Below are 11,191 nucleotides of genomic sequence, written 5' to 3' on the forward strand. Positions count from 1 at the left end.
ATGACGTGCCTGGCCCAAAGCCACGGTGTCAGGCAGAGCTGGCCCTAGAGCATCCGAGTAGAAATCTTATTCACCAACAGTTAAACAAAACCTCCTCACTGAAGGCGACGGAGGGTGCTAAGAAACCACCGGCAGCTTAGGAGTGGGCCCCAGCTGTTCCACACGGGGGGGGGGGGGGGGGGGGGGGACGCTGGTCCGCCCCTTTGCTGCTCCATCGCCGCTGAGCCCGGGTGTTCCTGGGAAGTCTCCGCTTTGGCAGCCAAGGCCAGAGCTCGGGGGAAAGTTGCCGTTCAGGGTCCCGCGACCGCAGGGACAGGCCAACACCCAACTGACGGCCCAGCACACCTGAGCTAAGGGCGTCTCCTGTCTCCGGCTGCGCTCCGCGCGCATGCACCGCCCACCGCCCACCGCCCACCGCCGCGCGCCGGTGTACGCGCCGCCACGCACGCCCCGCTCATGCGCAGCCCTCGCTCTGGCACGAGCCAGGGGCTTTGTGGCCGCTGCCTGGAGGCGTGTAGCGGCTAACGTCGTCTGGAATTGGCCCCCGATCCGGGAACTGCCTTGGTCCCAGGAGGCTGGAGAGGATGGAGCGGTCGCTGCGCATCCCCGCCCCCTCCGCCCCCCTCTCCTCACCCCGGGGGGAAGGCTGTTGGATCCGCTGGGGGCCATGAGCGCCCTTAACAGGATGGGCGGGTGCGCCCCTCGGGTAGGGGTGCTGGGCAGAGGGCGGGAGATGAGCGGGCTGCGCAGCGGGAAGTGGGCTGAATGTGGGGGGAGGGGGGTGTCAGGATGCGCGGGGGCTCCCCCTCCACCACCGTCAGCAAAGCAGAGCGACCAGTCGAGATTTGTACTCTTTTGCCCCCAACCGTGGACTTCCTTGTTCATACTTGACTTAGCCAAATACGCAGCTAAAACTTGAGCTTTGTGGGTACAGTTGTCTTGTGTCTTTTCTACGTGGAAGGCAGCACAGGTGGTGCCTGGCATTGTGGACCTGAGCCAGACCCCCTGAGTCAGATTGAAGCTCTGTGGCTCACTAGCCCTGAGAGATTGGCCAGTTTACCTTATCTCTTCTGTGCCTCAGTTTCCTCTGGAAGAAAGGGGTTAGGGATCGTACTTCACAGGCCAGGCTGTTGTGAAGATCAAATGAGTTAGTGTAAGAATGAGATTGGTGCCTGGCAGACACTATATGAGCTTGTGGGTGTTGTTATTACTCTTTTTTATTAGAGCTGTGTGTAACAGGATGTTTAATGGGCCTTTTCCTGTTACCCTAGAATTTATGAGTCAGGGCACAAAGATGACCCAGAGGTGTTTAGTATCCCACACAGTAAAGAGAATATTGGACATATAAGCAGAGCTTATTAAAGGGCTGTGGAACCAGACCTGCCAGAAGAGAGTATGGAGGAGTTTGGGGACGGTGATGGGAATATTACATATCTTGATTGTCGCCGTAGATTTTGTAGAACTCTAAACCTAACAAGAATGAGTGTTACTTGTGCAAATTAAACGTCAATAAACCTGAAGAAAATTAATTTTTTTAAAAGACCTGTTAAGACAATGTAAGGCAAGCCACAGACTGGGGGGAAATCAAAACACATATCTGATAAAGAATACATAAAGAACTCACTCAATCCTGTAATAAAACTACAGATAGAACAGATATTCCAACAAAGAAGCTGTACACATGGCAAATAAGCACATGAAGGATGCTCAGTCATCATCAGGGAAACACAAAGCCACGGTGAGACACCACTGAATCACGACACATTCACTCAAATGGCCAAAATTAAAAACCCTGACAACATCAAGTGTTAATGAGGATGCAGAGCAACTAGAATTCTAATACATTGTTGGTAAGAGTGCAAAACAGTACAATTTGGAAACACCTTGGTAGTTTCTTATAAAGTTGCCATACACTTACCATTCACACCAATCCTATTCCTCATTTACCCAACAGAGAAGAAACATGCCCATGCTAGACCTGTAGGTACTAAACTGTTCACAGAAGCAATATTAATAGTCAAAGCTAGAAACAACCTAAATGTTATCAATTAGTGAATAGGTAAATTGTGATAGATCCATACAATAGGCTACTCCTCAGCAAAAGCAGGAACAAACTACTGATACACGAAACAACATGGACGAATCTGAAATTTGTTAGGCTAGATGGAAGAAGCCAGACACCAAAAGACTACCTACTGTAAAATTCCATTGATAATGAGATTCTAAAGACAAAACTATAGTGACAGAAGCAGATCAGCAGTTGGGGGTCGTGAATCAGGGGAGTCAATTCTCTGCAAAGACTGCAGTCAATTCTTGGCAAAGAAGGTGAACTCTGGGAGTGGTGGGAATGTTCTACATCATAATTGTCGTGGTGGTGTTTATCGGATTTCATTTGTCAAAACTCATTGAATTATACTCCTAAAATTGGTGAGCTTTGTTGTAAACAAAGTATACCTGAATTTTTTAAAAAACCAATTAGTTTTTCCTGAGAGGAAACTACAAGCAGTGGCCCTTTAGGTAGCGAGATCTTTACTCTTTGCAGTAATTCATTCTCCATGACCCAACACCAGAGAAGCAAGATCCTAAGGCAGGTGGAGGGGAGAGGTGGGTAATCAAGAGGCAGCCACATCCCACCCTTTGTCTTAAGGTTCTAAGTCATAAACCCAGCTGGCAATGAGAGTGGGCAAAGGTTTACCTTGTATTCAATATTGAAATGGCTGGACTTTGAATAACTGCTAGGCATTAGGAAGTTATACGTTCTGCCCAAAATATGATTAAGGGGAAATGTGGGAAATTTGATAGGGATTGATTGAAGGCAACAGAGAAAGCAATTTATATACCTCCTGAGATGAGAGAATTCAATCATTTAATTGCATGTCATTAAGTTAGTATAATAAACTACAGAACATAGAGTGTGTGACTCATCATACATAATAATGTATTGTTAAATAACAAGATTTAATGGAGTAAATATTAAAGATATAATTGGCTTTATTAAGTGATTCATGAATTGAGCAGCGTCTCAGCTAGCAAGTAGAGGGGGGCTCCAATGGGCCACAGAAAGGGAAAGGTTTTTAAAGGCAGGACAAGGAAGTCGTAAACAGAAAAAAGGATTCTTTCAAGTGAGATCACCTTCCTTTGGGGAAAAAAAGGGTCTTAGTTGGATTATTTCATCTTCCTTTGGGAGATGGAGAGAGCCCATAGGACTGGTTGCCTTATTGGTGCTGCAGAAAATTCCTGATGGACCAGTTAAGACTACATTTCTGGGAGAGCTTGAAACTGCAGTTAGGATAGGTATTTAAGCCCTGGTTTAGTGATGTGGCTTAGCGTAAGTGACTCCATTTTGGGCCTGTGGTTTTCTTTTTAATGGTATTTTTCAAGTGTATGTAGGCACTGTTCCTGTTAATAAAATACAGAATCACTTAAAATATTACTGAACTCATACCTTTGTCATTATTTATTCTCTTGATCAGCAGGTACTCCAAGTATAACTGCTATAAGGGGGAGTCCCTACCCGCCCCCCCCCCCCCCACCAAATTTTGTCTGTAAAAAGGAGCACTTGTCCTTGGGAGCACTGGTACAGGAGAACCATCCCAGTCCTTTGGGAACAAGAATGAGAATGGATCCTGCTGGGGACTGGAGATATCAAGCAGGAGAAAAGAATGAAGATAATGCCATGTTGTGGACATTATAGGTGAAGAACTTTTCAAGAAATTGGGAGTTTGGGAGCCTAGTTCTGATCCTGAGCACAGCCTGACCTGCCATCCTACCCACAGGCCCAGACAGGCTGACCAGTCACTGTGGCCGTCCAGCTGTATCCCTATACCTAGAACACTAGAAAGTGCTTGGTAAATATTTTCAGGTAAATAAACACTTCAATGTTATGAAGTGCATACTGGAATCCCCATTTTGCATATAAGGAGATGTGTTCACTAAGGTAAAGAGAATTGCACTTAGCTAATAAATGGTAGACTTGAAGGTGGGGTTGAACCTAGCCCTATTGAACTCGAGAGCCCAAGTTCATGACTGCTGTGCTAGCGGCCTCCGAAACATGCAAGGTACTGAGATGAGAGGCATACAGCAGTGTGGCTGCTGCTCTGTGTTGAACAGGGATATGCTTAATGTAGAAGTGGCAAGGACCCAGGGTGGGAGGGTGCCCTCAGAGCCAGGCTCCTAGTGGCCAGCCATGTGATGATGGCAGGTGTCTGGGGCCAGGATACAGAAAAGGAAGATGCCTTGCCATCACCAAGGCCACACACAAGCTTGGAGAGGGGGTTGAGGGGAAAGGTATACAGCTGTCAGTGATCAAGGCCACAGGGCAGCTGCAGGCCTGGTTCTACAAGGACTCTAAGGGGAAATCAAGGCTGTACACCCATCTACCAACATCTGGCTCCTCCTATGCACCCCAAAGACCACTTCCCAGCCAATCTCCACTCTCTCTGCAGGCTATGTGGCTGGGTTCCCCACTTGGAGGCCACTGTGAGGCACACGTCCCACTTTTAAATGAGGTGAAAAGGTCGGCCATGACTTTGGGCATGCTTACCTGTAATGCTTTGTAGAATGTTTGCCCTAACACATCTCGGGGACACTCTTTAAGAGAGTTATTCAGGTGACCTTTGAACAATACAGCTTTGAACTGCATGGATCCAGTTATACGCCGATTTTTTACAAAGCAGTGCTGTAAAAGTGTTTGCTCTTCCTTAGGATTTTCTTAATAACATTTTCTTTTCTCTAGCTTACTTTATTGTAAGAATGCAGTATCTGATATGTATAACATATACAATATGTGTTCATCAACTAACTGTTCATGGTATCATCAAGGCTTTCAGTCCACAGTAGGCTATTAGTAGTTAAGTTTCGGGGGGAGTCAAAAGTTATGTGTGGATTTTCAACTGCACAGGGGTCAGTGCCCCAACTCTTGCCTTGTTAAGGGGTCCACTGTATTTGAGAAACAAAAAATGAGCAATTATAAGACTATGCTTTTACTTCTACTTTCTTTGCTAATTCCCCAGAACATGGTTCACCAAAATGGACTTATTTTCTGAAATTTAAAACTTCTAAAATTAAGACTTGAAAATATGTACAGTAGTGATAAAACTTGACTCTGACAGCATCCTATTTTTGCCTTTAATTTTCCACGACTCCCCCATTCCTCTTTACTGTGGATGCTAATCTTCTCCCTTCACCTTCAGAAGGCAGCCCCTCAGGCATGTTTCTCCCCTGGTATTGCTGAGATAAAACTCCCTTTGTTCTAGTGGAGGCAATGATGTTGGGAGATGGCAGCCACGCCCTGCCTCCACACTTCCAAATCACTGCACCACTCAGAATACCCTGCTCTTTCCCATTGTTAGGAAAGACTTATCCCACCTTCGTGGCCAGCGCTGGCTTTCTCTTTTGGGTGGGCAGCAACAGGGTTGTTACTGACAGCTCTCCCTGCATTTGTGTATTCTTTGGGTTCAATTTCCCAAAGGCCTAACATGGCAGACAGAGCTCGGAAGGCAGACCCTCAAGATTCCCTTCCCCAGGTTATTCAGTCAAACAGGACTCCTGGTGCTCCTGTGAAAGGCCTCAGCTGATGGAGTGAAGGTTATGATAAGCTGACCTTAAATGAGAGCTGTCATCCTGAATGGCTCGGGACACAATGGAATCCCAACAAGCCCCTTAGAAGCAGCAGCAAGAGGCAGAAGACGCAGAGCCAGAGCTGCAGTGGAAGGGAGGAGACGATGGGGGTGAAAGAGAGCCACCAAGGGGTGGAAAGGACTCCACCCGCCACTGGGGGCTTTGAGGGGGCCATGAGTCAGGGAATTCGAGCAGCCTCTGGAAACTGATAGTGATGTCTAATTGACAGCCAGGAAGGAAACAGGGACCTCAGTCCTGCAACTTTGTGGAACTACATTTTGCCAACAACATGAATGAGTATGGAAGGGGATGCATCCCAAAGCACCCAAAAAAGAGTGTGGCCCTGGCAGCACCTTGATTTCACCCCAGTGAAACTCGAAGCTGAGAAACACCTATGCCTTTAGAGTGTTGAATGGGAGTAGAGTATGCCATCCCAAAATGTGCCACTTTGACATGTGGATTATTTTGAGCCAAAGTCAATAAAGACCTAGCAGACTCAAGAAAAACTTTTACCTCTTTCTTCATTACGTAAAAGAATTTAGTTAGGGGGCCTGACCCAGAAAGGGAGCTATTACCAGAAATGACTTTTTATCTGGAAGACCAATTTGTTTGACAGGACACACATCTAATTACCAAACATCTGCTCTTGTTACAGTCCTGCAAATTACCCTCCTCCCTTTTTTAACATATGTATATTAAAAAAAATTTTTTTTCTTTAATTTGAGAGAGTGTGTGTGTGAGTAGAGCAGGGGAGAGGTGCAGAGGGAGAGAAAGAAAGAATCTTAAGCAGGTTCCATGCTCAGAGCAGAGCCTGACACAAAGCTTGATCCCATGACCCTGAGATCATGACCTGAACTGAAATCACAAGTCAGATGCTCAACTGACTGAGCCACATGGTGAGCCATCCAGGTGCCCCTACCCGCCTCCCTTTTGAAGCCAGGCCCCTATCCCATTCTTTAGCTCAGGATGGCAAATAAGCCTCAGTTGTGTAACTTACCCTGGAGTCTCATGCCTGTGGGGTTCCTGTACATATGAAATTGTTTGTTTTTCTTCTGTTAGTCTGCCTCATATCAGCTTAATTAATAGACCAGCCAATGAACCTAGAAAGGAAGAAAGGAAAATTTTTCTATCTCTGTAGTGTGCACACTGTTTCCAAATGTCTCACATTTTTGTTAAGATCTCCAATTATGATATGAAGGTTGTAGTTGGTCACACTGACTCAAGCACTTGTCACCATTTGTTTTATTGTGGCTCCTGAGGACATGTTGGTACCTTTCTATTAATTTTATTCATTTCCCTTGCCATTATAGTAACAGTCTATTTTATGTACTGGAGGTTTGTGGATACTCATTTCCATTCTTTGGTTAGATCCTGACAGTGCCATTCCCTAGCCTCATGAAATGTCACCATGTCCTTCTCTCAGTGAGTGTGCTGATGGCTGTGCCCAAGGGTTAGAGAGTCTGTGATATTGTGATTTATACTAAATATTTATTTGGTCTTCACCTTGTTCCCAGCACAGAACTCATAAAAAACTCTTGGAATTTTGTAAATGAGAAGAGTACCAAAGATATCTTTTGTTATCTTATTGAGGTGACTTTTGGAAGCACCAAAAGTGGGAGCTGGTTGCCAAGGGAACCAATCCTGTAATTAGAAGGTTGGAACCTTCATCCCCGCCTCCCTGACCTCCAGGAGGGGAGAAGGATTAGAGATTGAGCTCAAGCACCAATAGCCAATGATTTAATCAGTTGTGCCTATGTAATAAAGCCACCATGAAACCCCCAAAAGACAGGATTCAAAGAACTTCAGGGTTGGTGAACACAAGGAGTTTTGGGGCAAGTGGTGCATACAGAGGGCATTAAAACTCCACACCCATTCTCCAGACCTTGCTCTGTGCATCTCTTCCTATCTGGCTGTTCCTGATTTATATCCTTTCATAATAAACCAATAATCTGGTAAGTGTAATGTTTCTCTGAGCTCAGCAAGCCACTCCAGCAAAATAATCAAACCTCGGGAGGGGGCCATGGGAACCTCTGATTTATAGCCAGTGGGTCAGAAGCATAGGTGACAACCTGGACATGTGGTTGGCATCTAAGATGGGGGCAGTCTTATAGGACTGAGCCCCTAGCCTGTGAAATCTGATGCTGTCTCCAGGTGGATAGTGTTAGAATTGAGTTAAACTGTAGGACACCTAGGAGAATTGCTTGGTGTTGGGGAAAACTCCATGTGTCAAAATTGGGAGGAGACTCAGAGAATCGTATATATGCATCACTCTGAACAGTGCCTGGTGCACAGCATATGCTGGGTGAGTATGCTTGTGGCTACTGTCATCAATAAGTTACTGACCAGTCAGCTCAGATGGGTTTTGGCACTGTGCTTATGAAACCTGGGACACACCTATAGGTCCATTTGGCAGGTAGGTACAGAAGCTGGAGGTGGAAGAGGCTGACCACACCTTCTGAGAACTGAGGAAGAGCCAGAGCTAGTTCTCACCATCCACAAAGCCAGCGGGGAGAGTAGAGGAACTAACATCAACAAAGACATGAATTCTTTTTAAGAAGCATAGCATTTGGGGGCACCTGACTGGCTCAGTTGGTAGAGCTTATGACTCTTGATCTCAGGGTCATGAGTTCAAGCCCCACATTGGGTGTAGAGATTACTTAAATAAATAAATTTAAACCTTTGAAAAAATGCTTTAAAAAAAAAAAAGCAAAGAATTTGCCTTGTGGACTGGGAGCTGGCAGGGGCCTCTAGGTGGGACCATATCTGATGTTGTCTGTGGGGTTCCCCTGGCCTCCCTGAGCTCAATTCAGGAGGCCTGTAGAGCAAGAGTCAAGGTTGGCCTTAATGGCAAGCCATGTTATGTCACTATACCTTCTTGCCAGTTAAAGTAGGAACACTCCTCTCCCTTCCTACATCCAGAGCTTGGCTTCCAGGCTCAGCTTATGTGCTGTTTCTTCTCAGAATCCTCTCTGCTCCAGTAACCCTGCCAGACTTCTCACAGTACTGTGGGAAACCCCCAACACTAATTCCTGAAGTACGTTGCTTAGCTCATCAGAGCACAGCATCACCCTGGCTGGGAGTACCAGAAGGCTCTGGTCCCAGTCTCACCTCCCATTGATCCCTCCCTCCCCATCCCTGCTCTTGAGTGGACTGTAGGCTCCATCAAAAAAAGCTTTTTGACTTTTCTGTTTGGAGGCGCTTCCCACGCTAGCACAGGATGTTTGGGAAGGGAGAAACACCTCCAACCATGGAAAGGACAACGAGTCTCTGGCATTTGCTTTGGATCAGAGGGCTTTGGGCTGGATAGTCTAGATAACCTTCACCCTGAAAACAACCCTGCAGAGCAGGGGTGCTGAGGGAGCAACATCCCTCCACTGTGCAGGGAGGAGCACAGCTGTCATCACCTATCCCTTCCCCAGAAGCAGCCATCCAGCTTGGCTCCCCAGCATATCCTGTCAGGTGGCCCCTGCCCAGGCCTCTGAAACAGTTGGCTAGTGAATCCATGGTGTAAGCTAAGCCAACTACCCACAGCCAGCTTCCAAGCAAAGTTTGTTTTTGATTTTATGCTTATGTTTTTAAGCTCCAAAGGCTACTGGTTCTGGGAAGGACTGGGTCACTATGTGACTTTGGGAAGATCCTTTGCAGCCTCTGTGACTCCAGGTTGTAACTCTTGGCTTCCTTAGATCATGGTGTTCTCCTCATGTTGTTGGCACACACTTGCTAGCACCCTCTTCTCTGAAGCGAAGTGGTTAGGGCATGGCCCATGCTAAAGGAGAGGAGCCCTGCTGGTGCCAAGATGCGTGGTGCAGTTGCAACCCCTGGCCAAGGGATGGTGGGCAGGACTGGGCTGGCCGAGGTACCAAGAAGGCAAAGCAGAGTTGTTGGCCAGTAGCCCCCTCCTACTGACTTCCCTATCACTTTTGTTTGTATCTGTTTTATTATAAAGAATAACAGTTGCATTTGAAAAAGGAAGTTCAGGGGCACCTGGGTGGCTCATTTGGTAAGTGTCGACTTTGGCTCAGGGTATGATCTTGCAGTCTGTAAATTTGAGCCCTGCACTGGAATCTCTGCTGTCAGCATAGAGTCCACTTCGGATCCTCTGTTCCCTTCCTCTCTGCCCCTACCCTGCTTGGGTGCTCTCTCTCTCTCTCGCTCTCTCTCTCAAAAATAAATAAACATTAAAAAAAAGTTCAAACTGTAAGGAAAAAAGTCAAAGTTGCCCTGTCTCACTCCAGCCCCCTCCCTGAAGGCCACCTCCCTTCACCATTTGTTTCCAGTTCTTACTATGGTTACCTCTGTAACTGTAACCCATACACCCATGTCTTGATTTCTCAACTTCAGACGGTTTCTCTTGGCTGTGGTCTATGAAAAATATGAAATGAGCACACTTACATGATCCTTTACCTTCCAACTTATTTGTTATTACTTTTCATTCTTTGAATCCAGTGCTTCTCAAGGGCCCACTGAGTGCCTGCCTAAAATGCAGACTCCCAGGTCTGGGACAAAATTATCTGAATGTGTGATGGGACCTAGGAATACCCATTTATAATCATCACCTCTAGTTAATTCTTATGTACGTTACAGTTTGAGAACCATCAACCTAATGCCTACCTCTATAACTAAATACATCTCTTATCAGTTGGGATGCTTTTGTCTACTCTATCAGAAACCCAACTAAGGAGCGATATCAGCAAAAGTGGAGAAGTGGGGAACTCCACATTCCACCATGCCATAAAACAATGATAACATGGGCAGAAAATTTCAGGATCAACTTTTTTTGGAATTCTGAAGACTAACCAAAGGCTTGCAGCAACCTTGGAAAAACCTATTCCAGAAGAATAGCTGATGGAATGAATAAGTCACAAGAATGAAAGGTATAGCATAGGAAATACAGTCAATGGTACCGTAATAGTATTGTTTGGTGCAGATGGTAGCCACACTTGTGGTGAGCACAGCATATAGTTCAAACGCTATATTGTACACCTGACACTAATGTAACATTGCATGTTCACTATACTTCAGTGAAAAAAATCAAGGCTGAACTCTTCCCAAATTTGATGAATTTTAGTTAGTAATAAAAAAATGTCTAACAAAAAAAAATCCCAGGGCCAAATTATTCTAGTAGTGAATTCTACCAAATGGCAGTACTCACCAAATTGATCTTCAGATTCAGTGCACTACTATCCAAACTCAATCTTAAAAACAATTTAAAAAGTCTGATTCTAAAGTTCATTTGGAATTATAAGGGATACAAAAGAGCCAAAACAGTCTTGAACAATGTTAGAAGACTCATAATTTCTGATTCCAAAACTTAATACAAAACTATAGTAATCAAGACTGTGTGGTACTGGCATTTAGACATATAGACCAGTGGAATAGAATTGAAAGTATAAAAATAAATCCATACATTTCTGGTCAATTGATTTTTGACAAGGCTTTTAATGGGGAAAAAAGGAATCTTTTCAACAAACAGTGCTGGAACAACTGGATAGCCACATAGTGAAGGATGATCTTGGACCCCTACCTCATATCATATATGAAAATTAACTCAAAATGGACTACATACCTAAAT

At 45.4% G+C, this 11,191-nt stretch overlaps 1 long non-coding RNA gene across 1 annotated transcript; it reads left to right on the forward strand.

Moving 5' to 3' along the window:
• The first annotated feature begins 502 nt into the window (after positions 1 to 502).
• On the forward strand, positions 503 to 3,884 carry LOC132665095 (uncharacterized). Its single transcript, XR_009603964.3, has 2 exons — positions 503 to 706; positions 3,477 to 3,884. It is a non-coding gene; the product is annotated as an uncharacterized LOC132665095 (long non-coding RNA).
• The last annotated feature ends 7,307 nt before the right edge of the window (positions 3,885 to 11,191 follow it).

The sequence above is a fragment of the Panthera onca genome, chromosome D3 (assembly GCF_046562875.1).
Source record: "Panthera onca isolate mPanOnc1 chromosome D3, mPanOnc1 haplotype 2, whole genome shotgun sequence".
Taxonomy (NCBI): Eukaryota; Metazoa; Chordata; class Mammalia; order Carnivora; family Felidae; genus Panthera; species Panthera onca.